General features: G+C 45.6%; 1 protein-coding gene across 2 annotated transcripts in view; it reads right to left on the bottom strand.

The window, feature by feature from the left end:
• The window catches only part of LOC309544730 (glutaredoxin-like protein C5orf63 homolog), a 112684-nt gene that overhangs the window by 18649 nt on the left and 68092 nt on the right, over positions 1-25943 (bottom strand). The window lies entirely within an intron of this gene.

A 25943-nucleotide genomic window follows, 5' to 3' on the forward strand; every position in this document is an offset into this window, starting at 1 on the left:
TGATACCTGCAGACCTTATTTTATAAATTAAGCGCTTGTGGGGAACTGTATCAAACGCCTTAGCGAAATCCAAGTACACCACATCTACTGGTCTGCCCCTATCTAGCTCACAGCTCACCTCCATGAAGATAAGGAGCTGCGTCTGTCGATGAATGATAGAGAAAGTAATCTGTGTGGCCTTAAATCAGTAAAGCCACTTGATCATTTCTACAGCACTGCAGAGCCCCCTTTCATCACGCTGCCGTTGCTAGTCTCTCCTGTTCCACCAGGGAACCCAGGAGCATGGTAAGCTGTCGGGTTGGCTGCCTATAGAGGAGATGGAGAATAATTTGTCCCCCAATCTCCTTTGTGATGAATGAAGTTGGAACTGGCAAGGACTTTGCCACTTCTGGTTTCAGAACCATATAATACAGCCAGGGAAGATGCTGATTTAACAGATCTGTGATTTATTAGCTGCTCTGAAGGGCAGGGAATATATTAGGGGTCTAACAGACCCCCAATGTCTCAATAAAGAGTACCTGTCATTACCCAAAGCAATCACAAGGGACAGGTTTACCCCTTGCAATTGCAATAAAGTTTAAAGATTTTTTTTTTTTTAAATAGGGTAAAAAAATTAATTATTTAAAGCATCCCTGTCCCCCCTGCTCATGTGCAAATGCAAACATAGGTCCAGCATGAATATGTAAACAGTGATTTCACCACGCAATAGAGGTAATGGCATGAATTCTAGCATCATAGTTCATATGCAACTCTAAAATGGTAACCTTTAAGGGCTTTTAAAGTGTTGCCTATGGACAAATATAGGTACCTAGTTTGTCGCGATTTCACAGGCATGTACAATTTTAAATCTTGACTTGTTTGATGTCTAATTACTGAACACATCATCATCTTTTAGATTTTATAGAAAAACTGGGTATTATATTGTGTTTGTGTGTACTAAAATTAATTTAGGTATATTGTTTCCTGAGAATTTGTGCTTGATAAATGGCTGTGCACATATTGTATGACATAAAAAAATTGCAACAGCCACGATTCTATTCTCCAGGGGATCGAAGTAATTTTCTAGCATAAAAATGTTGATTTTAACATATATGTGAAAAAAAAAAAATTGCTCTAGTAGGCAAGTGGTTGAAACTTGTACTACCATGCATAAGGAGCAAGATACTGGTTTTTGTATTTTAAATTACCCCTTATCACTAGTCATAAAACAAAACATAATATTTTGGACTATGTGATATATTAAAGCAGAACTTCACCCAAAAGAGGAATTTCAACGTTATTGCCTCCTGAACCCCCACCTTTGGGAAAAAAATTTTTTTGAAGGGGGGGAGGGGAACCAGGTATCGATTGGCTGGTCGATTGTCACAGTAGATCCACTCTAAGTCCTACTACCCCCTACCTGCCTGCAACGTTCTGGGATACGTCACAGGTCCTAGAAGGCTGCAGAGCCATTCATATGCAGTGGCCAGCTGGCTGTAATGCAGTCACAGCAGGCTACCCACAGTTAACACACCATCACTGGGGACCCAAAGACCAGTGAAGAATCAGCTTGGATGACGATCAAGCTGGATCCTTGGATAGGTAAGTGTCCTTTTATTAAAAGTCAGCAGGTACAGTTTTTAGTAGCTGCTGACTTTTTGTTATTAGGTTGAAGAACCACTGCAGGTTGTATGTCTCATAATACACTGCTCAAAAAAAATAAAGGAACACTTTGAAAACACATCAGATCTCAACTGGGAAAAATATTATGCTGGATATCTACGGATATGGACTGGGTAATGGGTTAGGAATGAAAGAATGCCACATCGTTTGATGGAAATGAAAATGATCAGCCTACAAAAGGCTGAATTCAAAGACACACAAGGTGAAAAAATGATGCAGCAGGCTAGTCAATTTTGCTGAAATTTCATTGCAGCAACTCAAAATGGTACTCAATACTTTGTATGGCCCCTATGTGCTTGTATGCATGCCTGGCAACGTCAGGGTATGCTCCTAATGAGATGACCGATGGTGTCTTGGGATATTTACTCCCAGATCTGGACCAGGGCATCACTGAGCTCCAGAACAGACTAAGGTAAAAGCTGGCGGTGTCGGATGGACCAAAACATACAGTAATGTTCCAGAGGTGTTCTATTGGATTGAGGCCAGGTGAATGTGGGGGCCATTCAATGGCATCAATTCCTTCATCCTCCAGGACCTGGCTGCATACTCTCGTCACATGCGGTTGGGCATTGTCATGCACCAGGAGGAACCCAAGACCCACTGCACCAGCGTAGGGTCTGACAATGGGTTCAAGGATTTCATCCTGTCAGGGTGCCATTTTCTAGCATGTAGAGGTCTTTGCGATATGCCTCCCCAGATCATCACTGACCTAACACCAAACCGGTCATCCTGAATGATGTTACAGGCAGCATAACATTCTCCACTGCTTCTCCAGACCCTTTCACGTCTGTCACATGTGCTCAGGTTGAACCTGCTCTCATCTGTAAAAAGTACAGGGCGCCAGTGGCAGACCTGCCAATTCTGGTGTTTAATGGCAAACTCCATTCAAGCTCTGTAGTGCTGGGCATAGGGCCCACTAGAGGACATTGGGCCCTCAGGCCACCCTCAAAGTATTTTTCTGATTGTTTGGTCAGAGACAATCACACCAATGGCCTGCTGGAGGTCATTTTGTAGGGATCTGGCAGTGCTCATACTGTTCTTCCTTGCACAAAGGAGCAGATACTGGTCCTGCTGATGGGTTATGGACCTTCTATGGCCCTGTCCTGCTCTCCTAGAGTAACTGTCTGCCTTCTGGAATATCCTCCCTGCTCTTGAGACTGTGCTCGGAGACACAGCAAACCTTCTAGCAATGGCACATATTGATGTGCCCTCCTGGAGGAGTTGGACTGCTTTTGCAACCTCTATAGGGTCTAGGTATCGCCTCATGTTAACAGTAGTGACAGTGACTCTGTGCAAATGCAAAACTAGTGAAAAACAGTCAGAAAAGACAAGTAGGGAAAAAAATGTCAGTGGCCATCACCTGTAAAACCATTCCTGTTTTGGAGGCATTGTTGCCCATCTAGTGCACCTACTGTTAATTTCATTAACACCAAAGTGGTATAAACTGATTAACAACCCCCTCTGCTACTTAACTGACCAGATCAATATCCCCAGAGATTTATTGACTTGATGCTATACTCTGATTAAAAAGTGTTCCTTTAATTTTTTTTGAGCAGTGTAGTATGAGAACCTTGGAATTTCATAGGTAGCAAGAGAAAAAGCAAACAGCAAACCTTTTGGGTGTTATGCAAAAGCAAGCAATCCAGCTACTAACCTAGAAGCCCCGTTACTTTGTTTTCATGTGCTAGTTATGTGCCAACATTATATTTTGAACAGAACAAAGCTGCATTTCTCTTTGTTTGTACTCCATTAGTTGGCTTGAAGTGTATCTAAACCCAAAAACTAAAATGTATTGCAACTTATTGGTACTTAGAAGTAGTAGATGCATGAGTTTTCTTGTTCTCAGTCTTTTTCCTTTATTTTCATCTGGTAATCCTGCAAATATCACACTTAATGTCCCTCTGTGTCTATGCCTTTTTTCTTTGTATCTATGGAGCAGTCGTAGTTGGCATGCAGGCTGGAATTAAAACATTTCTTCCATTGTTTATATCCATTACATGGCGGATGTATGTGACTACTAGTTTACAGAATACAGATAAGGTTCTTTGTGCTTTCTTTTCAGCTCATATAAAGTGGCAAGGGCACTGCAATTCTAGAAACGATAACTGATATTTTCCTTAACCCCTTCCCGCCCGCCCTATAGACAAATGACGGCGGGAATGTGGTTGTGTTATCCTGACCGGACGTCATATGACGGCGGCAGGATAACACAGCTCTGGTGCCCCCCGGGGGCGCGCAGAGCGGCGATCGGTGATGCGAGGAGTCAGTCTGACACCCTGCATCTCCGATCTCGGTAAAGAGCCTCTGACGGAGGCTCTTTACCATGTGATCAGCCGTGTCCAATCACGGCTGGTCACATAGTAAATAGGAACAGCCATTGATCGGCTTTCCTTAGTTCGTGCCTGACAGGCACGAGTAAAGGAGCGCCGATCGGCGGCTCCCCTGACAGGGGGGGGGGGGGGTCGGCACTGGTAATCAGATCATTGATTACCAGTGCAAACCCTTGGGGGAAGGATGCCACTAGATCCACCAGGGATGCCCACTATGACCCCAGGGATGCCCACTATGACCCCAGGGATGCCCACTATGGCCGCCAGGGATGGCAATCAGGGCTCAGGGAGCCCCCCATTGCCCTCCCCATCAGTGCTGCCCACCAGTGCCCTCCCTATCAGTGCTGCCCACAAGTGCCCATCATTGCCATCCTTTAGTGTCGCCCACCAGTGCCCATTATTGCCCACCGGTGCCGCCTATCAGTGCCCATTAGTGCCCATCAGTGCCGCCCGTCAGTGCCGATCAGTGCCGCCCATCAGTGGCCATCAGTGCCCACCAGTGCTGCCTATCAGTGCCCATTAGTGCCCGTCAGTGCCACCTATCAGTGCCCGTCAGTGCCACCTATCAGTGCCCATCAATGCCGCCTATCAGTGCCCAGCAGTGCCGCCTATCAGTGCCCACCAATGCTGCATATCAGTGCTACCTATCAGTGCCACATATCAGTGCCTATCAGTGCCGCATATCAGTGCCGCCTATCAGTGCCGCCTATCAGTGCCACCCCATCAGTGCCACCCCATCAGTGCCTCCTCATCAGTGCCTGTCAGTGCAGTCTCATCAGTGCAGGAAAAAACTTATTTATTTACAAAATTGTATAACATAAACAAAAAAACGTTTTTTTTTTTTCAAACTTTTCGGTCTTTTTTTATTTGTTTAGCAAAAAGGAAAAAACCCAGAGGTGATCAAATACCACCAAAAGAAAGCTCTATTTGTGGGGGGAAAAGTGCTGATCTATCAAATACTTAATATATGATACAATCTAGAATGAAAAGCAAAAATGTGCACACAAATTATAAATTATCAGTGTGAAGAAAAAAGGGGGTGTTTTAAGTCCCAATAAAGTCTGTAGCTATAGAACGTAAAAATGGTGTTCAGAAGAAATCAACCAAAAAAAGGTCCCAGAGGCTGAATCCAGATGACACTTTTTAAGAAGATAGGGGAGACACCAACGTGCAGATCACCAGATACAAAAAACAAGATGGCTGCTTACCAGAGCTATATGGTCTCTCAACCTAATGAGCTGACCAAAACGCGCTTATGTGTAAAACCAGGGATAGTCACCGGATATTTCCTTATGGATCCAGATACAGCATCTATCCTCTATATCCAGGCAATGGAATTTGTTGGTAATACCGCAATAAGCCACAAGGTGTCTCTCTATGCACTCACCGCACAATTGTCATTCAAAATGCAACAGCGCTAAAAGGGGAAAATTGGCCTGGGCGGGAAGGGAGGGAAGTGCCCTGTATTAAAGTGGTTAATATGACATGCAGGAACTGCTGCACACTGTATTCATCTCCAATGTAAGGTAAATGAAAGACAGTCTTCAGATCAGATCCCAGCTCATTGGTCATGCCCCTCTATTATGTTTCACCCACACTGGGCTTTAAAGAGAAACTGGATTTTTTGCTTACCGTAAAATCCTTTTCTCTTAAGTTCATTGACGGATGCAGTCCTCTGATCCATATCAGTAGGGTTAAACTGGAGTAGGACACTAGGCAGAAAAAAAGTTCTGGCTAGGCCTATGGGCAGTCCCGAAGGGTACACCCTTCTCTTCCTGCATAGGATGTCAGTTTTGTATCAAAGCAGTGTCAGAAAAGTAACACCAACCCGACTCAAAAAAGAGGGGCGGATACTGCGTCCTTCAATGAACTTAAGAGAAAAGGATTTTACAGTAAGTCAAAAATCAAGTTTTCTCTATCGTTCATTAACGGATGCAGTCCTCTGATCCATATCAGTAGGGACATCCCAAAGTAGTGCCATAAAATGAGGGGTGGGAACAGCAGAAAAGAACAAGTCCACAAGGCTAAACATAACTAACCAGGCAACATAGGACTCATCAGAACAAAAGATGAGGCCCACCTGAAACAAACAGTAAACACCCTCAAGGAAGGTCAAAAGCCCTCCAGCCAGCAGCCAGCAAAACTTTGCAGCCAAAAGAGGCATCTGCAGATGCCAGCACATCCACCTTATAAAATTTGGTAAAGGTGTGAACAGACGACCAGGTAGCCATCTTTCAACCTGAAGCACAGATGCCTGTATGGCGAAAAGCCCAGGAAGCACCAGGCACCTGAGTAGAAGACGCCGAAACAGGGAAAGGTAGGACCTGACCCTTAATTGAATAAGCCTGCACCACCGTCTGTCTGATCCATCTGGAAACAGTCACAGCAGACGCAGGCAGCCCTGTTCTAGGGCCATCCGTGAGTACAGAGAACGAACCTGACTCACGAAAAGACTCAGCAGTTGCCAAGTACACCTTGAGTGCCCAAACTATATCCGAGTATGCAATGTACATTCCTCAGGATGTTTGGGCTTAGGACACAAAGACAGTAATACAACGTCCTCGTTCAAGTGAACACTAGAAACCACCTTCGAAAAGCAGGACGAATCTGGAAGAAGTATCACTTGTCTCCAAACGACAGGGCAATGTCGCCAATGCCGACACCCTGCGCGCAGTGACAGCAACCAAGGAGGCCACCTTCTGCACTAAGGTAGGCAGGGGATACCCCCAAATACTTGCAAAAGGAGATTCTTGAAGAACCAACTGCACCAAATCAAGGTCCCCAGTTGGAGACGGAGGTCGCACCGGAAGTACCAAAGTGATGCACCCCCTGGAAGAAGTTACGCACCAGGGAACGGGCGGCCATTGCCCTTGGAAAAAAATTGCCAAAGCTGAAAACCGGACCCTTGACAGTACTCAAGGCCAACTTTTGACCAGCTCCACGTTGAAGGAAAGCCAAGATCCGGGCCACCGAGTAAGAGCGAGGGGGAGCCCAAAGAGACTCACACCACGCAATATACGACTTTCTTGTACGATGAAGAATCATCCTAGAAGTCACTTCCCACGCTTTAAGTAGGGTGGGAATCCCTGAAGCAGACCATCAGCACCTGGCTTTCAACAGCCAAGCTGACAAACCCAGCGACCGTAAAGCAGAATGGATGATTGGCCCCTGAGACAATAAATCCTCTCTGAGAGGAAGTCTCCAAGGAGCGCCTGCGGCTAGGCTGACCAGGTCGGCGTACCAAGCTCGGCGAGGGCAGTCCAGAGCCACGAGAATAACTGGAATCCCTTCTGCCTCGATCCTGTGAAGAAGTCTTGGCAGCAACTTTGAGAGGAGGAAAGGCAGACAGCAGCTGATACTGACCTTGGCCCACCCGCTCACACACGACAATGCCGGCGTCATCCTTGTGCAGGAGACCATGCTAACTTCTCAGCATCGTTTATGTTGAACTTAGCATATGTTCTTGCCTACGACAAAACCCATGGTGCCACCAGTGCACCTGGCAGAGGGTCCTGGGCCAAAAGCTCTGCACTATCCCACAGATGCAACGCCAACAGATCCACGGCTGGAGTGCCCCAACGAAGGCACAACTGCTGGAAAAACTCCGGATGAAAGGACCATTCCCCTGCATCCAAGGCCCATTGACTGAGGCAATCCGCCTGCCAATTTTCCACACCTGGAAGGGAACAGCGGAGAGAGCTGAAAAAAAGGCGCCAACTAAGAAATCCTGTCACTTCCAGGACCGCAAGGACACCTTTGGGGCCCCCTTGGTGAATGACATAAGCCACGGTCGTGGCGTAGTCTGATTGAATGCGCACTGGACAGCTGCAGGCGCCCGGTCCAGTGAACCAGGCAAAGCCGGATCGCTCTCAGCTCCAGGACATTGATCGGTAACCTGGATCCTCCAGGGACCACACTCCTTATGTAGAGAACCTGCCGAGGACTCCTCCCCACCCGGACAGGCTTGCATCCGCTGTGACAATTGTCCAGTAAAAAGGGGAGGAAGGATTCCAGATCAAGACTCCCTGGTCACCCGGCTCAGGCGGAACCGAATGTCCAGAAAGTTTGGATTTCAGTCCCATTTGAGAAGGAATGCCTTCTAGGGGATCCTTGAGTGAAAGGGATTGTCTCGAAAGACAACACCATCAGTCCCAGCACTTGCATGCAGTCTGAAGGGACGACCATGTGCTAGACAGTAACAGTTGATCACAGTCTGAAGTTCCAAGAGTTATTTCCCCGGAGGGAGAAGCACCCTGACTGAGGCCAAAGTCAGGCCCAGATAGTCCAGTCTCATGGATGGGACCAGGGATCACTTCTGAAGGTTCAGAACCCACCCAAACTCCTCCAGAGTTCACATGGTGACTTCCAAATTGGTCATCAGCACCGTAGGGACTCCACATGGAGAAGCAGATCGGCCAGGAACCCAGGACCGATACACCCCACTGCCGCAACAGCGCCAGGACTGGAGCCAACACCGTTGTGAAGACCCGAGGAGCAGAAGCGAGACCAAGGGGTAACGCCACAAATTGATAGAGACCCACAGCAAAAACTGAGAACCCGTTAGTGTCCTGCACATAACTGGATGTGAAGGTAGGCATCTTTGATGTCTATGGAGGCCAGGAATCCCCCTAATGTAGGGAAACCACCACTGTGTAAACCAATACCATCTTGAACTTTTGATCCGCACGGAACCATCAAGGGCCAGTAGGTCCAGCCTTGTTGAACCAGAGCCTGAACTGCCCCATAGAGCGCCTGCAGGCGATCCGGGGACAGCCGTACATTGGAAGAGAAAACCTTACCGGAAAAAGCGGGTCGAAACTCCATCTTACAACTGGACTCCTGAACCCAGCTGCCTGGGATCCGGGCCAGCCGCAGGTCCGAGAACCGTAAAAGACGTCCCCCTGCCCCAGGTAGGCCTTGTTCACAGGTCTGGAAAAAAAACAATCTCATGCGACACAGGCCCTTACCCTTGTTAGCCTGTGGAAGAAAAGCACATTTCCCCCATGAGACCATTATATAACGTCATCCAGGGCAGCACCAAACAGGGGATCTCCCTGAAAAGGGAGATCTGTTAAGGCCTTCATAGAAGTTTGATCCGCAGATCAACACTTCAGCCAAGTATACGCTGGATAACCACCGCCGAAAACCGAAAGTCACGGCATGGAAACCCTGCCCATCAGGCAGAGTCTGCATGGCAAGGGCAATCATAAACACTGTTCTCAGTGCAGACCCCGCCAGGTAGTACAGATCGCGGGCCACAGTCCATGCCATCCTATCCCCCAGGTCCTTAAAGGACAGGAATTCTTCCACCGGAACAACGGTAGTCCCATGCAGCCTAGAGACCGGTAGGTCCACATTAGGTGGTACAGTCCCCTTTAACAGACTCCTCAAAAGGGCAACGTCTAGCAGCCGCTTAGAAACCCCAGGGGTACATCGCAGACGGTCCCATCCTTCATGAGCATGCTAGGAAATTAAGCTGCTCCGGATGGCATGTGAATGCCAGATGCAGCCTGCGCCCCAGGCGCAGCCGCTGCTGCATCCTCCAATTGCAGGGTGTCACGCACCAAAACAACCAGTGCATCCACCAGCTCCTGTATCATGCGCGGCGGTGGAGGTAGAAATATCATCCTCATTAACCGAGGAGACAGGGCACGAGGTAACAGACCCGGCAGGGAGGCCCACGTCTGCGGCAGCTGAGTCAGACTCAGAATCCGAAACATCAGATGAGGCAGGGGCAGGTGGAGAAACGTTTCAGTGCACCTCGCACGCTCAAGGCCACCTCCACCTGGGACCCAGAACCGCCGAAAATGCAGTGATGGACAGTGGCGATCCGGAAGGCCCTGCAGCCTTCGTGAGAGGGTCAGGTGGGGATATATGGTCTGCAGGGTCCATAATAAACCAGAAGAACCCGCCAGCAAAATTTTGCAAAAAATATGACAAAAATGACAAAACAGTCCCAGCGCGCTACAGCGCCCCCCGAAGGTCAGGCAAGCCCTGAAGACTCTCAACAGATAGAGTGAGAGACCCCAGAACCCACTGTCCCAATATGCATTCCCAGGGCTGCACGTGTAACAAACAAGCTCTCCCATAAAGGGAGTGAGCAAAGGAAACTGCCCAGGGTGGAGGGAGGGGCGCCACACCCCGGAAAACACCTCCAGGCACTCCCACTTAACTGCTCTAGCAGAGAATCCACCGCAAAATGGCCAAAAAGAGGTGTGCTAAGAATGCCGCCTTCATAATAGCAGACGAGGCTACAAGAAAATGGCGGCCCCGTGCAGCCAGCGTGGCAACAAGGCCCACAGTGAGACCCCCGCCAGCCCTCCTACACCATCCTGCAACAGGAAGCCCTGCAGGACCGACCGAGGCCCCCCCCGCACGATCGGCCGAGCGCCGCTGACGGCGCACCCCCCGGCCCCCCATGCGGCCTGCACATGAGGTCCCAGCCCCAGGTAGGCCCAAACAGTCCCCCACGTGGAGGAGGGGGGTTGCACAACAGGACAGAGGGAAACCCAGGAGTGTGAGGGTCCGACCATCCCAGGGAGGGGCCCGCTTCCACCCCAAAGTCCGCCAGGAAAGAGGGGGGAACGTTTACCCACCATACCGGGAACACAGGTGGGCGCCATCTCCTGACAGGACCCCTTTCCGCCGAAGCGGGGGGGGGGCTGTCAGCTAAATAGTAACGCTGTGACATAGGCCTAGACCCTGCCGTGTGCAACCTTGCGAGTCGTTTAACTCGTGGGGCCAGTCCCCGTCCAGTGGGACTATGTCGCAAATGACCCAATGCGGACCTAAGTTCTGCTGGGGTAACCACTGGATCTAGATTATCCAGCCCTTCGCCCAGATCCGGCATAGTTGCTTGAAGATCTCACAGGAAAAAAATCCGGAGTAAAGGCTAGCTAATAAAAAACCATCTACATAAAAAATACTTTATATGCCAGGACCAAAGATCCCAGCAAGGAACTAGGTCCTTACTCCTGACTAGGCAGATTAAAACTGACATCCTATGCATGAAGAGAGGGGGTGTACTCTCTGGGACTGCCCACAGGTGTAGCCAGAACTTTTTTCTGCCTAGTGTCCTACTCCTCTAGGGGGCAGTATAACCCTACTGATATGGATTAGAGGACTGTGCCTTTAGTTACACCTCTGAAGTATAGTCAGCGACACCCCAGTCAGCCTTGCTTCACTAAAGAGTCAGATATTTTTTCATTTCCTTCCCCACAGATTAGGCTAAGTGAGTACTGGATGTATTGCACATCTAGTGCCCATGTTGTTTCATGTTTCTCTGGAATAGACTCTCTTGAAGTAGGCATGCCGGTGAACAATACAGTGGGTATCAGTTCTTAGCGCTCTTTTGACCCTACTGTATACCAACCATTACAGGATTCTGCAGAAAAGCGTGAACACCTTTTTACTGGCATAGGACCTAAAAGGTACCAATTTCAACCGCAATGTGGGACCAGTTTCTAGAACAAAATCATTTTATCTTGATGAATTACATTCACTTTCCTTCATTTTAATTTAAATTTTAAGAAATGTAGTTACAAAACAAAAAAAAAAACAATTATATACAGTAGGTAGACATAATAAACTAGAACAGTACATTACATTCTTTGTAGTTATTCCACATAAAAATGATCACAGACATAAAAATAAAAAAATGAACTTCAATAAATTATTCAAAAGATAGCAAACCTCTGTTTTATGTTTGCATTTTTGAAATACTGTAAATAATGAAATAAATATTTTTAAAAGTGATCTATATAAGCAAAACCAGCATGCATGCCTGCTATACAATTAGATGTCTTATAAGCTATAGTAAAATTTGGGACAAAGTAAACTAAACTTGGAATAGCTCCGTCTGGACCAGTGTTGTTCTGATCTGTAATTTCATACAATCTTTCACTATTCCACTTCTGCTCTTCAATCACAGCAACATCCTGCTGAGCACTCTGTAATCTCTGACGTCAGTGGAAAATGTATTGCAGAATGTGCTATCACAGGACCGCAGAGAAGGGTTAACCATAGCTATAAAATGGTCTCATTTCCCTTCTTACCATATATAAGCCACACGCCTCCAGGTTTAGTCATTGTATTCAGCTGCTAAATTCTCAGGTGGTCTATGTAATTTGTTCTGGCATTCAAAGCATGCACATAGACTGAAAAAACAGTATGTACTAGGTTTGGATTCACGAGTCTCTGAATGACATGGACATTTTAGGCTTATGTAGCACTGCCCCCTAGAGGACTGCTGGATATAACATTTTCTGGATTCCTCTGGGTTACCCGTAGCAACTGGTTGCAGAAACTTATCAATTTAAAGCGGAGTTCCACCCTGGATTTGTTTTTTGTTTTTTTTAATACCCCCGGGACAGTCAGGGCTAGTGCATTCCACAATGGCTAGCCTCTGATCTGTCCCGGGTTGCACTTACCTGCAAGACGAAATACTTACCTTGCAAACGTCTTGTCCAGCGCTGCCATCTCAGATGTGGGCAGCTTGAAGCCAGCGCGTCCTCTTCGGCGTCTTCTTCCGCCTTCTGTGGTCCCACGATGCTCTGCGCCGGCCCCGACGTCACTTCCGGGTCGCGCGCGTCACCCCTCCACAGCTTCTGGGCATGCCCAGAAGCTGTTTAGAAGGGGATGACGCGCGCGACCCGGAACTGACGTCGGGGCCGGTGCAGGCGCAATGATTCCTGGGAGCTATGACGTCCAGCTCCCAGGAATCATTGCAGAGCCAGGAAGTGACGACGGGCCGCGGCCGAGGAAGGAGGAAGAAGGAAGAAGGAAGTAAGGTAAGTATATTTTCTTCGCTACGAGGTAAGTAAAAAAAAAAAAAATATGCGATTATCCATTTCTTTTTCAGGTGACCCGGAGCGAGAAGATGGAGGTAAGTATAAAAATAGGGTGGAACTCCACTTTAAGTCCTTAGCTCAGTCAGTAATCAGTCCAATGGATGTTGTTTTGTAGTTTTATTTAAAACTTGGATAGGAAAAGAGATGAGTGGGATACTCCAACTAATAACTATTCACAGCATTGAGGACAACTGACTTTAGGATGCGGCAAGGCCGCTGCTTCACTCTGCCATTGAAGTGAAGATATTTTACGTGTTCCTGCTTGCAATTCTCTTCAGGGTTCTAAACTTGGCACCCCCTTTCTCTCTCACTGTGTGTGCTGACACCCGTCCACTGACTCTATCCTCTGGAGTTCTCTCCTTCCTGGGCAGACCCCCGGGCAAATTCATCTGTACTCACGGACACTGTTTTTCCAGAGTCACTGTTGCCTCCAACTCCATCAGTCAGCTTTTCCTGGACCTCTGGATTCAGCCACACACTCTGGTTCACCAGGCCGACTGCCTGTTACCACCATCCTCATCTACAGAAGGAGAGACAGCTGTCACCCTCCTTCCGGGACCTGGCTTCCTGCCCAAAGACCCTCTGCTTCATGTGCTCCTGGCTTTTATAACCTATCCCATGATGCACCACTCTCTGTGCCAAACCCATGGGACGGTATCAAAGCCTGTGTGTCTTGATGATGATTGAAACATTTAAAGCATCTGGTTCTACTGGACTTTATATACTCGTCAGCATATCAGACATTTTTAACAGCCTCTTGAGCAGCTTTGTTTCTGTTATAATCCTACTCAGGCTACACTTCCGGTGGTGAACGCTCCCCTCAACAGCATTACCTATGAATATTTACCTGTTTTTTTTTTCTTCCTTTCCCCTCTCCTATCCTTAGTCATCTTCCCTCCTCTTTTCTCTCCAAAAAACTTTTTCATTCTGAGAGTCCCTCCCCAGGGAATACATGTCCACACATGACAGTCCGGGAGCTTTACCCATCTGCTAGAGCTCAACTGGCATTTTTACTGTTAGGACCCACGCAATTTCTAATGGGGACATTATACGCTTTATTACCAAAGTATTGGGACGCCTGCCTTTACATGCACATACATTTTATTGGCATCCCAGTCTTAGTCTGTAGGGTTCAATATTGAGTTTGCCCACCCTTTGCAGCTATAACAGCTTCAACTCTTCTGGGAAGGCTGTCCACAAGGTTTAGGAGTGTATCTATGGGAATATGCGACCATTCTTCCAGAAGCTCATTTGTGAGGTCAGGCACTGATGTTGGACAAGAAGGCCTGGCTAGCAATCTTTGCCCTAATTCATCCCAAGGTGTTCTGTCGGGTTGAGGACTCTGTGCAGGCCAGTCAAGTTCCTCCACCCCAAACTCGCTCATGGAAGAATGGTAAAACATTCCCATTGGGCCAACTCAATATTGAACCCTACAGACTAAGACTGGGATGCCTTTAACTGCTTTATGACCGCCTGCTGCAGTTATACTGCCACAGGCAGCCGCTCATGGGCAAACCGACGTAGCTATACGCTGGTCGCGCGCAGGAGACTAGGGGGTGAGCGCGCGTGCCAGCAGTGCGCGCCTGCCCTCGCTCATCTTCGGGGAAGCCCATGCAGCGGGCAGGCGGCTCCGATTGCCACCTGACACATGCGATCGTTCCCCGCTGAGAGAGAAGAACGGTCAGCTGTTTTAAACGCAGCTGACCGTTCTACTCCCTGGAATGATCATAGAGCCCCTGTGATCCTTCTATATAGGATCACATGTCTCTATGGTCATTTCAGAAGCCACGCACCCCCACAGTTAGAATCACTCCTCTAGGCTCACATTTAACCTCTTGATCACTCACACTGTTAACCCCTTCCCTGCCAGTGTCATTTTTACAGTAATAGTGCATATTTATAGCACTGATTACTGTAGTAATGCCACTGGTACCCCCAAAAGTGTCAAATATGTCAGTAAGGGGTCTGATCTGTCCGCCGCAATGTCACAGTCCCGCAAAAAAATCGCAGATCGCCGCCATTACTCGTTAAAAAAAAAAAAAACACCAAAAATGACAGAAATCTTTCCCTTAGTTAGTAAACGCAATAACTTTTGCGCAAACCAATCAAAATACGCTTATTGTGATTTTTTCTACCAAACATAGGTAGCAGAAAACAAATTGGCCAAAAATATTGTTATTTTTTCAAAATTTACGCTATTTTTGTTTATAGCGCAAAAAGTAAAGATCGCACAGGTAATACCACCAAAAGAAAGCTCTGTTTGTGGGAAAAAAGGACGTAAATTTCGTTTGGGTACGGCGTCGCACGACTGCGCAATTGTCAGTTAAAGTTGCACAGTGCCGAATCGCAAAAAGTGGCCTGGACGTAAGACAGCAAAATCCTCCGGTGGTAAAGTGGTTAATTGCTTTCTGCATAGTTAAGACAATTTAATATCTGCAGTCATACAGCTGAGGGATTGATGTTATGTCTTGTGCCTGAACTACACAGTCCTTGACAGGTTCAATTTGCCTTTTCTGCTCTGGACATATTTCTATGAGACTTTATATTGTCTTTTCCAGATGGACCTATGCACTTTGTACACTTCTCAGGATTGTTTTGCTGCACTGTCTGTTTTTTCTTTTTGAAAAATAAAAATAATGAATTTAACAAAAAAAAAAAAAACAGTCAAAGTAAAATTAGGGTCTCACATTTACCAAAAAAAAACTAATAATAATAAATATGTTCTGTAGCATATAATAGTAAATGTCCCATTCACTTACAGTCTCTCTTAGTCCCACTGCAAAGTCCTACAATTACCTGACAAGCCTACCAGTGAATTCCAAATATTGCACCTTTTTGTGACTGTGTGGCAACAATGCTGCACTGCTCCTGAAGTCAGAGCAGTGTTGCCACCCTCATATAGGGGGTGCCTGTTCACACTATAGTGGGATGAAAATTTTTTATTAAACCAATGTATTACAAAACACCATCAGAAAACCACACTTACTTCTAAGCTTATTTGATAACCCATGTTGTCTTCAATTCACTTTTTTTTGCTACTTATTCTTCTGGTGCTGTGGTGGCTCCTATGGCCAATGCTGTCTCAATGGAACCACTACTGCATGCACACACTCCCCTCAAGGCCTAATGTATGAATCACTGCTCTATACGGCTACACATACATGTGGCACAACTGTGAACTATGCAAACTCTACTATTTAATGTGCATTATCAATGTGCAAAGGTACCACAAAGATTGTGCGCGCACTCCCCATCCGGAATCTAAGGAGAGCACAATCCCACGAAGCTGGAAAGGGGGAAGATTGTGAGAGAAAAAGGAAATTATTCAAAAAGTAAAAATTGTAAAGAATAAGGCAACTAATTAGGATAGCAAATCCATTAATATAGAATAGTATTTTAACAAATAAGGGTTTAATAATACTTTGACTATGCACGAAATGCTATTATAGCATCATGCTACATAATTTAAAGTGGTTGTAAATGCTGAAGGTTTTTTTTACCTTCATGCATGCAGAGGCTTCCGCTTATTATAAATATTACTGTTAGCAATCTATAACTGTTTTTTTTTTTATTGTAATCTTAGCTTATTACAAGACACAAATGCCTCAAGAGGCATATTACTGAATATGGGTATACTGAAATACACATATAAATGACACATTCATTTTTTTGACACAGAATTTAAAGCCATTCTCCAGTCACTTTAAAAAAAAAAAATAAAAGTCAGCAACTACAAATGCTGTGGCTGATGACTTTTAATAATACAACACCCAGGGCTTTTTTTCTCAGAGAATAGGTGCAGGTACTCCCCTCTTTTGAGTCACCCCTTGTCTCCACTCCCTACCCACCTCCGAGCGCTGTCCTTTGGTTCCACCCTCTGCCCACCTCCCAGTATCCCCCTTTTAGAGAATACAGAACCAAGTATCATGTTGTGGTTGTAGGAAATTTGTATGGAATTTGTTAATGATAACTAGAAAATCAGTAAAATAGATCACCTAGAATCAGCAACAATAGACCCCCCCCCCAACAATAGATCCCCCCAGCAGCAATAAATATTCCCCTGCAACAATAGAAAAAACAGTAAAATAGATCCCCTGCAATAAGCAACAATAGACTCCCAACAACACTAGCCCCTCAGCAACAATAAATCCTCCCCTGCAACAATCGCCCCCCCCCCAATAAATCCTCCCCTGCAACAACCCCCCCCCCCCAACAACAATAGCGCCCCAGCAACAATAGTTCCCCCAAGCAACAATAAATCGTCCACTGCAAAAAAAGCCCCACCCACAACAAAATGCCCGCCAGCAACAATAGATTCACCCCTGCAACAATAGATCCCCCACCAGCCAGCATAAATAGGCCCTTCACCTCACCCCACTGGCCCCAGCACCCCTTTGCCATTGCATACATTCAGACTGGAGGTGCCGGAACTGCGTTCCCCCGCGTTCCCGCTGAAAAAAAAGCCCTGACAACACCTATCTGTCCAGGGCTGTAGTCACCCAGGCCAGAGTGTGGGAACCAGCTATGAAGCCGAGCAGCACAGCACTGTGTGAATGGTTCTGCAACCTCCTGGGACCTGCGATGTGTCCCAGAAGCTTGCGGGCAGGGAGGGAATGGGTTGAAAGTCTGGTGGGATCGTCTAGGCCCTGCCCAAAAATAAAAATATTTTAAAAGTAGAAGAGGAGGAAGAGCGGAATCATTTCTCAGTGAAGTTCCGCTTTAACTGGGAATTGTAATATCCATCCATGTAGATGATCCACATGTAAAACCATTACATACATCTTAGGAAGTGGTCTACTGGTACTCTCATTTGATCACCTACAATTTCCAAATTGCAGAGTATCCAATGGTACAGCAGGTTAGCCTGTCCCTTCCATGTCAGCATTGTTAGCGGCCCACAGACATAAGATTATCATTGTATATCGCCACTACTAATTGTGGACATATTGGCAAATAATAGTATTGCTTCCAGGTACCGCAACACACATCCTCCCAATCATTCTCAGGGGAATAGCTGAATGGTCAGATTGGCTTTTCTAAATCCATCACTAATGCCAGAGGTGTCTTTACACTCCACAGTAAAGCTATTCATGTTCACGCACTGATTTCTTTAACAAATACGAACATTCAGTGGTCACATTGGGGTTTATTTACTAAAGCTAGAGAGTGCAAAATCAGTGACACTTCTGCATAGAAACCAATCAGCTTCCAGGTTTTATTGCCAAAGCTTAATTGAACAAACTGAGGTTAGAATCTGACTAGTTTCTCTGCAGAAGGGTGACTGATTTTGCACTCTAGCTTTAGTAAATAAACCCCATTGTGTCTGGGCAAACCCCATGTGTATAACCAGAGTTAATGCCTCAGTTTAGGTTATAGTCACAACTCAGGCATCTCGGCACCAAGAGTACCTAAACTCTCTAAAGGCCCTTTCACACTTATGCAACTTAAAAGTCGCACGATTTTACCACGCTTTTGTTGCCGCGATTTTGACTGGACTTGAAGTAATGCCTATGTCTTTGGACCTCAAAACGCATTAAAATCGTCCCAAAGTAGTGCAGGGACTACTTTGAAGTCGTACAGATATGAACGGTACTCATTGAAAACCATGGAGTAGGACTTGTCATGCAACTTTGCAGTCCCAAATCGCAAGACAAGTCACACAAGTGTGAAAGGGGTCTTAGACAGTACCACACTGGTCATAATTATTTGTTTATTAAATCTCCATTAAATCTGATGTCTCTATAAAATCCAGCATTTCTTTGACATCATACACTTAAGGGAAAGATAATAAACATATGGTAGAGGCTCTTCAGCACCGCTTCCTTCCATCTCTGACAATGTGCTACATTTTCATCTATACAGTGTAAAAGACATCCAAATGCTAATCAAGTAGTTGAGAAATGTGGCAGCTTTTTGTGTCAGGAAACTATCAACTTAAATTCCTCAATTCCAGCAATCATCACCAATAATTCACTGTGACTTTTGATTTCCATTAAAATATCAAATTACTCTTGTAGTCTCTGCTCGGAAAACAAAATATACTGGGACTTGAGCGTAGAAATCTGAGCCATCACACAGACACACACTGTGAAATATGTGTTTAAATAAGAAGACAAAATATGATTAGAGCAGAGAAGAATATGTGGAATTCGATCCATGGAGGCAATTTCTATTTACAAATACAATGTATCAGTCCCACTGAGATTTTCGGTTTTTAATATTTACATTTTATTATTATATGGCATCCAATAAAACTGTCTTAATTAATCACTGTTTTCCCATTTTAAAACAGTCCACATTAAGATGAAATATAAATATATATATATATACACATAAACACTGTAATTTTGATTTCTGCCCATTGCTACATTACCTGTGTGATATTTCATACAATTATCTCTAAGATTTATACTAGAACTAATATACCTAAAATGAGAATTATTAAAACCTTGTAAAAGGTAATTTTTCATGGAAAACAAGTAATAAGGATGGAGATGTCAAAGCAAAAGAATCACTCAGAACAGAGGCGTAACTAGAACCTTCAGGGGCCCAGTGCAAGAAACCATGAAGGGCCCCCTGGCCGGGGCCCTTGCCTTCAAGCCTGGGGCTCTACCCACTGATTCTGGGGGCCTTTACTCTCATTGCGGGGCCCTTTATTACGGTCCCGCAGCAGGACCCTTTTACAAGTTCTGCAGTGGGCCCCCTTCCTACAATCTTGGGGCCCACTGGTGAAATGCCAGGGCCCGGGTGCAAGTGTGACCTTTGCGATCCTGGTAGTTCACCCACTGGTGTCAGTAGTTTTTATTTTTTGGTATTTTATTTGTATTATTTTTTCTCATTTTATTTTTTTACATTGTCACTGACTATGACTCTGTCCATTCAGAAAAGGAAGGAGCTGGGAAATTACATATTTACCGACCACTTCCTGGTTCACTACTTTGACACATGCCCTGCAGCAGCCGGTAGGAGAGGGGAGGGAGCACAGTGGGGGGGGGGGGGCACAGTGGGGGGTGGGGGGGACCAGGGGAGCACACAGGGGGGGCCCAGAGACAGCAGAACACAAGTGATAGGAGGAGTGGCAGGGGCAGCATGCAGAGGAACCAATCTCCTCCATTTTCCTCCTGCAGCTACAGGAAGAAAAAGGAGGAGGACAGTGATTTCTCTACATGCTGCCCCCGCCACCCCTCCCATCCAGATGTACAGGGGAACTGCACAGGCCCCCTGGAGCATGGGGCCTGGATGTAATTGCAACCCCTGTAGTGACGCCCCTGACTCAGAATATGCTATGATCTACTGGCTAAAATATGCATTCTAGATTGAAAGGGGTTTTAGCTTTTAACAGTAGCTGCTAACACTAAAGGCCCTCTCCAATTCCCCCTCCCAAAAAAAAACCCTTCTTATACAATCTCTACACTGGTGGCTTTGAGAATTAAAATCCTTTTTAACTGCAGTAGCTTTGTTGTTAGGTGGATACAGTGTGTCACTAAGAGGGAACAACAGAAACAACTTTAGGGTGGTTATAAAGGTAGAATGGTTTTACCCTAAAGCATTCTCTGCAATAACGTAAAAACCTTTTGTGTGTAGCTCCCCAAGCCCCCCTTATACTTACCTGAGTTTGATCTTGATCCACTGTGCCCGAGAGCAGCAACTCTCTCCCTCTCTCTCTCCTCACTGGAGATAGAGGCAGCAGCGGGAGCTATTGGCTCCTGCTGTTGCCAATCACTACCAGTAAAGAGAGAGTTGGGGGCAGGGCTAAGCCGTGCTGTGTGTGTCAATGAGCAGGGGCCAGTATGACATGTTTGTTAATAAAAACAAATTCTTTAGAATCGCTTTAGGACTGCAACCAACTTCACACAAGATAAGGCAGAGTGCAAAACGAATTCTGAAAAAGTTGGGGCGCTATGTAAATTTAATAAAAAGAGAAAGCAATGATTTGCAAATCTCCTAAACCCATATTTTATTCACAATAAAAAAAATAAAAAAATATTAAATATTTAAACTGAGAAAAATAGGGTTTCCATCCGTCTGGATTTCACTGACAGAATTGGAAGCGGATAGCAGCGGGTGTCAGCGGAGACATCTGTCTCCGCTGATATCCGCTGCCTCATAGAGATGCATGGAGCATCCGATCAGGTCCACCTGAAAAACTGACAGGCGGATCCAATCGGATTGTTCGTGTGAAAGGACCCTTAATGATTTAAATTTATTTTAGATTTCTGTTTCTTTGTTTATGGCCTGCCCTGATCTGCTGCCTAATTATCGTAGTATGCCTATATGTCCTGAATTTCAACCAAAATTTGAGCTATGTATGGCCTTGTAGAGTAGTGGTTAATGATCCTTACTCTGAATGGTCTAAAGTCATCAGTGGTGTACCCCAAGGTTCAGTGTTGGGACCCTTACTTTTTAATATCTTTATAAATGATATAGGGTCTGGGATTAAAAGTAGCATTTCAGTCTTTGCAGATGACACCAAGCTTTGCAGTGGAATAACTTAATATAACAGGATGTCTCCAACTTACAAGCTGACCTCAGCGGAGAAGGATCTGGGTGTTCTGGTAGATCATAAGCTTAATAATAGCATGCGATGCCAAGCTGCTGTTTCCAAAGCAAGCAAAGTCCTTTCTTGTATTAACCGTTTGCCGACCGCCACGCGACTATTTACTGCGGCGGTCAGCCCCTCACAGGCAAAGCGACGTAGGGCTACGTCGCTAGCCTGTGAGGGTCTAGGGAGCGAGCGCGTGCCACCGGAGGCGCGCTCCCGCACGGTCACGGACCCCCCCGCGCGTGTGCCCGGCGGACCCGATGTCCGCTGGTCACTTGCGATCGTCCGTTAGAGCAGGAGAAAGGCAGGCAAGCCGCCTCTCATTCTCCCCTGTGTAAGAATAATGATCATACGGTTCTACAATGTAAGACCGTTGATCACTGTTCCTACACCTCAAGCCACAGCCAATCACAGTTAGAATCACGCCCCTAGGGACACACATAACCCCTCCCTCTCAAAAAAAAGTTAACCCCTTCACCGCCAGTGTCATTTTACAGTAACAGTGCATATGTATAGCACTGATTACTGTAGTAATGTCACTGGTAACCCCAAAAGTGTCAAAAATGTCAATCAAGGGTCCGATCTGTCCGCCGCAATGTCGCAGTACCGCAAAAAAAATCGCAGATCGCCGCCATTACACGTTAAAAAAAATGACAAAAATCTTTCCCTTAGTTAGTAAACGCAATAACTTTTGCGCAAACCAATCAAAATACGCTTATTGTGATTTTTTTTTTACCAAACATATGTAGCATAAAACAAATTGGCCTAAAATGTTAAAAAATTTAGATTTTTCCATTTTTTTGGGGGGAATTTCATATAAAAAAATGTGAAAAATATTGTTATTTTTGCAAAATTGACGCTCTTTTTTTGTTTATAGCGCATGATAAAAAAATTGCACAGGTGATCAAATACCACCAAAAGAAAGCTCTGTTTGTGGGGGGAAAAAAAGATGTCAAATTCATTTAGGTACAGCGTCGCACGACCGCGCAATTGTCCGTTAAAGTCACGCAGTGCCGAATCGCAAAATAGGCCCTGGTCAGGAAGGGGGTAAAATCTTCCGGGGCTTAAGTGGTTAACAGAGGCATGGACTCCAGAGAGAGAGATATAATTTTGCCCCTGTACAAATCTTTAGTAAGACCTCATCTGGAATATGCAGTTCAGTTTTGGACACCAGTTCTTAAAAAGGATATCGGGGAACTGGAGAAAGTGCAGAGAAGGACAACCAAACTGATAAGAGGCATGGAGGAGCTCAGCTATAAGAAAAGATTAGAGGAACTGAATGTATTCTCTCTTGAAAAGAGGAGATTAAGGGGGATGTGATCAACATGTATAAATACATAAGGGGTCCATATAGTGAACTTGGTGTTGAGTTGTTCACTTTAAGGTCAACACAGAGGACAAGGGGGCACTCTTTACGTCTACAGGAAAACAGATTTCGTCTCCAAATATGGAAAGGTTTCTTCACCGTAAGAGCTGTGAAAATGTGGAATAGACTCCCTCCAGAGGTAGTTCTGGACAGCTCACTAGATTGCTTTAAAAAAGGCCTGGATTCTTTCCTAGGTGTACATAATATAAATGGGTACTAAAAATTTTTTTAGGTAAAGTTGATCCAGGGAATATCCGATTGCCTCTCGGGGATCAGGAAGGAATTTTTTTCCCCTGCTGTAGCAAATTGGATCATGCTTTGCTGGGGTATATTTTCGCCTTCCTCTGGATCAACAGCGGGTATAGGATTGTGTATATGGGATTGTATGGTTGGGTTTTCAATACTGTTTTTTTTTTTTGGTTGAACCGGATGGACTTGTGTCTTTTTTTCAACCTGACTAACTATGTAACACGTCTCAGAAAAGTTGGGACAGGGCAGCAAAAAATGATAACTAAGTGGTCTCAACAAGGAAATGCTGGAACAACATTTTGCAACTAAATAAATCACTAGTGCCGCACAATTAAAGTGCTTCCAGAGTATATATAAATAAATTATCATGTGCTAATCTTCAATTAATCGTAAGTGCTGGATTATCAGGTGTTTAAAAAAATCTGGCAAAATTGTGACCAAAATAGTGAAATATAGATATATAAAATGCCAAAATTCATATATAATTTCAAATATTTCATGTAATTAGTTAAACCACATACACTCAAAAAAGTGACAATAGTGCTGGTAACGATCACTTCCGTGATCAAATAAATAAACCACTTAAAAGTAAAAAAAATGATCAAATAAACAGTCCACTTTCAAAGTGAAAAAGTGTATCAGAGCAAATCCTCCGTGGTGAATCGCACCTTCACCTCAAGCACCCTGTGTGAATGGGTCCTCACCTCAGCTCCAGTGACAAAGCAATTAAGCCTGGTCTAATGTGCAGTATACCTTTTCCGGGTCACCTCTCTTGGATCAAAGTTGGTCAATCGATCGAAAAATCAATCCTTTTTTTCTTAAAATGGTACATTTCCATCCGTCCAGTGGATCGGACGAGAACGGATAGGCGGTACGTTCTCATCAGATTCCCCCATAGAGGACAGCGGGGATCTGACAGCTCTGTCTACGCACACAGAGCGGAGACGAGGCCGTCATCCGCCTGCTTAGCGGGGATCAGCGGATCGATCCCCCGCTGAGCAGAACGGCTCCGTCGGCGGATGCAGGCCGTGTGAAAGGACCCTAAAGAGATGAAGAGTCAATACCATAGACCAGTGTTTCTCAACCTTTTTCTAGTGGAGACACCCTTTAAAATTAGGGATGCACCGAAAAGAAATTCTTGGCCGAAGCCGAATAATAATGAAATGCTTGGCCGAAGGCCTAAGGCCGAATACCGAACGCGGTGTTTCGCATTTTTTCCATTTATTTTGCCAATTTTTAGGGGGCACGCTGATGGGCACATTTTATGTTAGGGGGCACTCTGATGGGCAAAACAAAACATTTAAATCAGCGTTGCTCTTAACATAAAATATGCCCATCAGAGTGCCCCTTAACATAAAATATGCTCATCAGCATGTCCCTTAGCATAAAATAAGGGGCACGCTGATGGCCACATTTTATGTCAAGGGAGCACTCTGTTGGGCACATTTTTTTTCTTTTTTTTTTTTTAAGGGGCACTTTATAGGGCACTCTAATGTAATGAGCATGGCAAGTGGCAACAACATATGGCAGTCTGCACACTAATGCTTGTGCAGCTACCGTATTCTCCCCCAAATGTGCTCAGCTCCACATACCTGAACTGCAGCCAGGTCGGAGCCAAAAGCCGCGAACAGGGGGGCGGGGCGTGCACATAGTGTCACGCTCGCTGGACCTAGTGTGAAGGAGCCGCAGTCAGGAGCAGGGGGCGGGACGCGCGCGTGACGTCACACCCCCTACTCGCGGCCGGACAGGACACCGGCATGTGAGAAGGGAGCCGGGAGCCGCAATGAGGAAGGGGAGCGGTCCGGGCGGAAGCTGACATTGTTCGGCACAAAATTATTCGGCCTTTTGACTTATTCGGCCGAACACTGAAAGTGCTATTTTCTCTATTTTCGGCCGAATAATGTTCGGCCGCCGAATATTCGGTGCATCCCTATTTAAAATTATGGACAATTTCAAGGCACCCCATTCTAAAATGTAAAAAACTCTTCTAATAGCTTTACATAATGCAGCAACATCCACACATAGGACACCCAGCAGGTGATTTATTATTCCAAAGCAGATACACTTTAGCACACTGGTACTGACTAGTATTCCAATGTTTCTCTTCTCCCTCAATTTCTCTCCATAAGTCAGCTAATGTCAAACAAGGATGCTGTGGAGGCATCAGATAGCCTCCTTTTTGACTGATGATGTCATTGGCTGTTAGGATTCCATGGTGCATAATGACCATGGCTTTGTGTAACTAAAAGACAGGCTTGATCCACCTGCTGGCTTGTATACAATGTTTGATCAGTTTTTAGGCATTTTGCCAGGGCACCCCTGAAGAAACCTCAAGGCACCCCAGGGTGCCTGGGCACCCTGGTTGATAAAGGCTGCCATAGACAAGGGGAGGGGAAACCAAAGTAGCAGATCAGAGCACTTGCAGAGATAGAAGACCAGCAGTCAGCTTTGCTCAGGCATTGAGATTAAAGTGGTTGTAAACCCTTACATACACTACGCCAAGTGAAACATCTGGCCTCAGGTGATATACAGAGATTAATCAAATCCTCCTACATAAATTGTACCCATTTACATAGAGCCCAACTTACACAGCATTTCTGATCATCACCAGGCAGGGGATTGGGGATCTGATGTCACACACTGCACAGCATAGAGCAGGGAGCTGAGTGTAACCTGAGACCTGGGTGGAAGGAATAGACATACTCCCCTCTAAACAATCCTTTAAGGGAACATGGAGAGCTGAGCCTGCCAATTAACTGCTGTAGCCAGGGGAGGCAGCCCCCCCCCCCCCAGGCAACATACAGATAGCAGAGGAATAAAAGATCACACAGCAATCACACTAGGTGCTTTGGATCGGGGCAAGCACACATTTTAGAAGGATATGCATTGCTAATTTTTCATTTCAGAGGTTGGATTGAAATTTGGACGGTTCAGCAGGGAATGTT

This window comes from Pelophylax lessonae (genome assembly GCF_965119305.1).
Source record: "Pelophylax lessonae genome assembly, chromosome: 1".
Classification (NCBI taxonomy): Eukaryota; Metazoa; Chordata; class Amphibia; order Anura; family Ranidae; genus Pelophylax; species Pelophylax lessonae.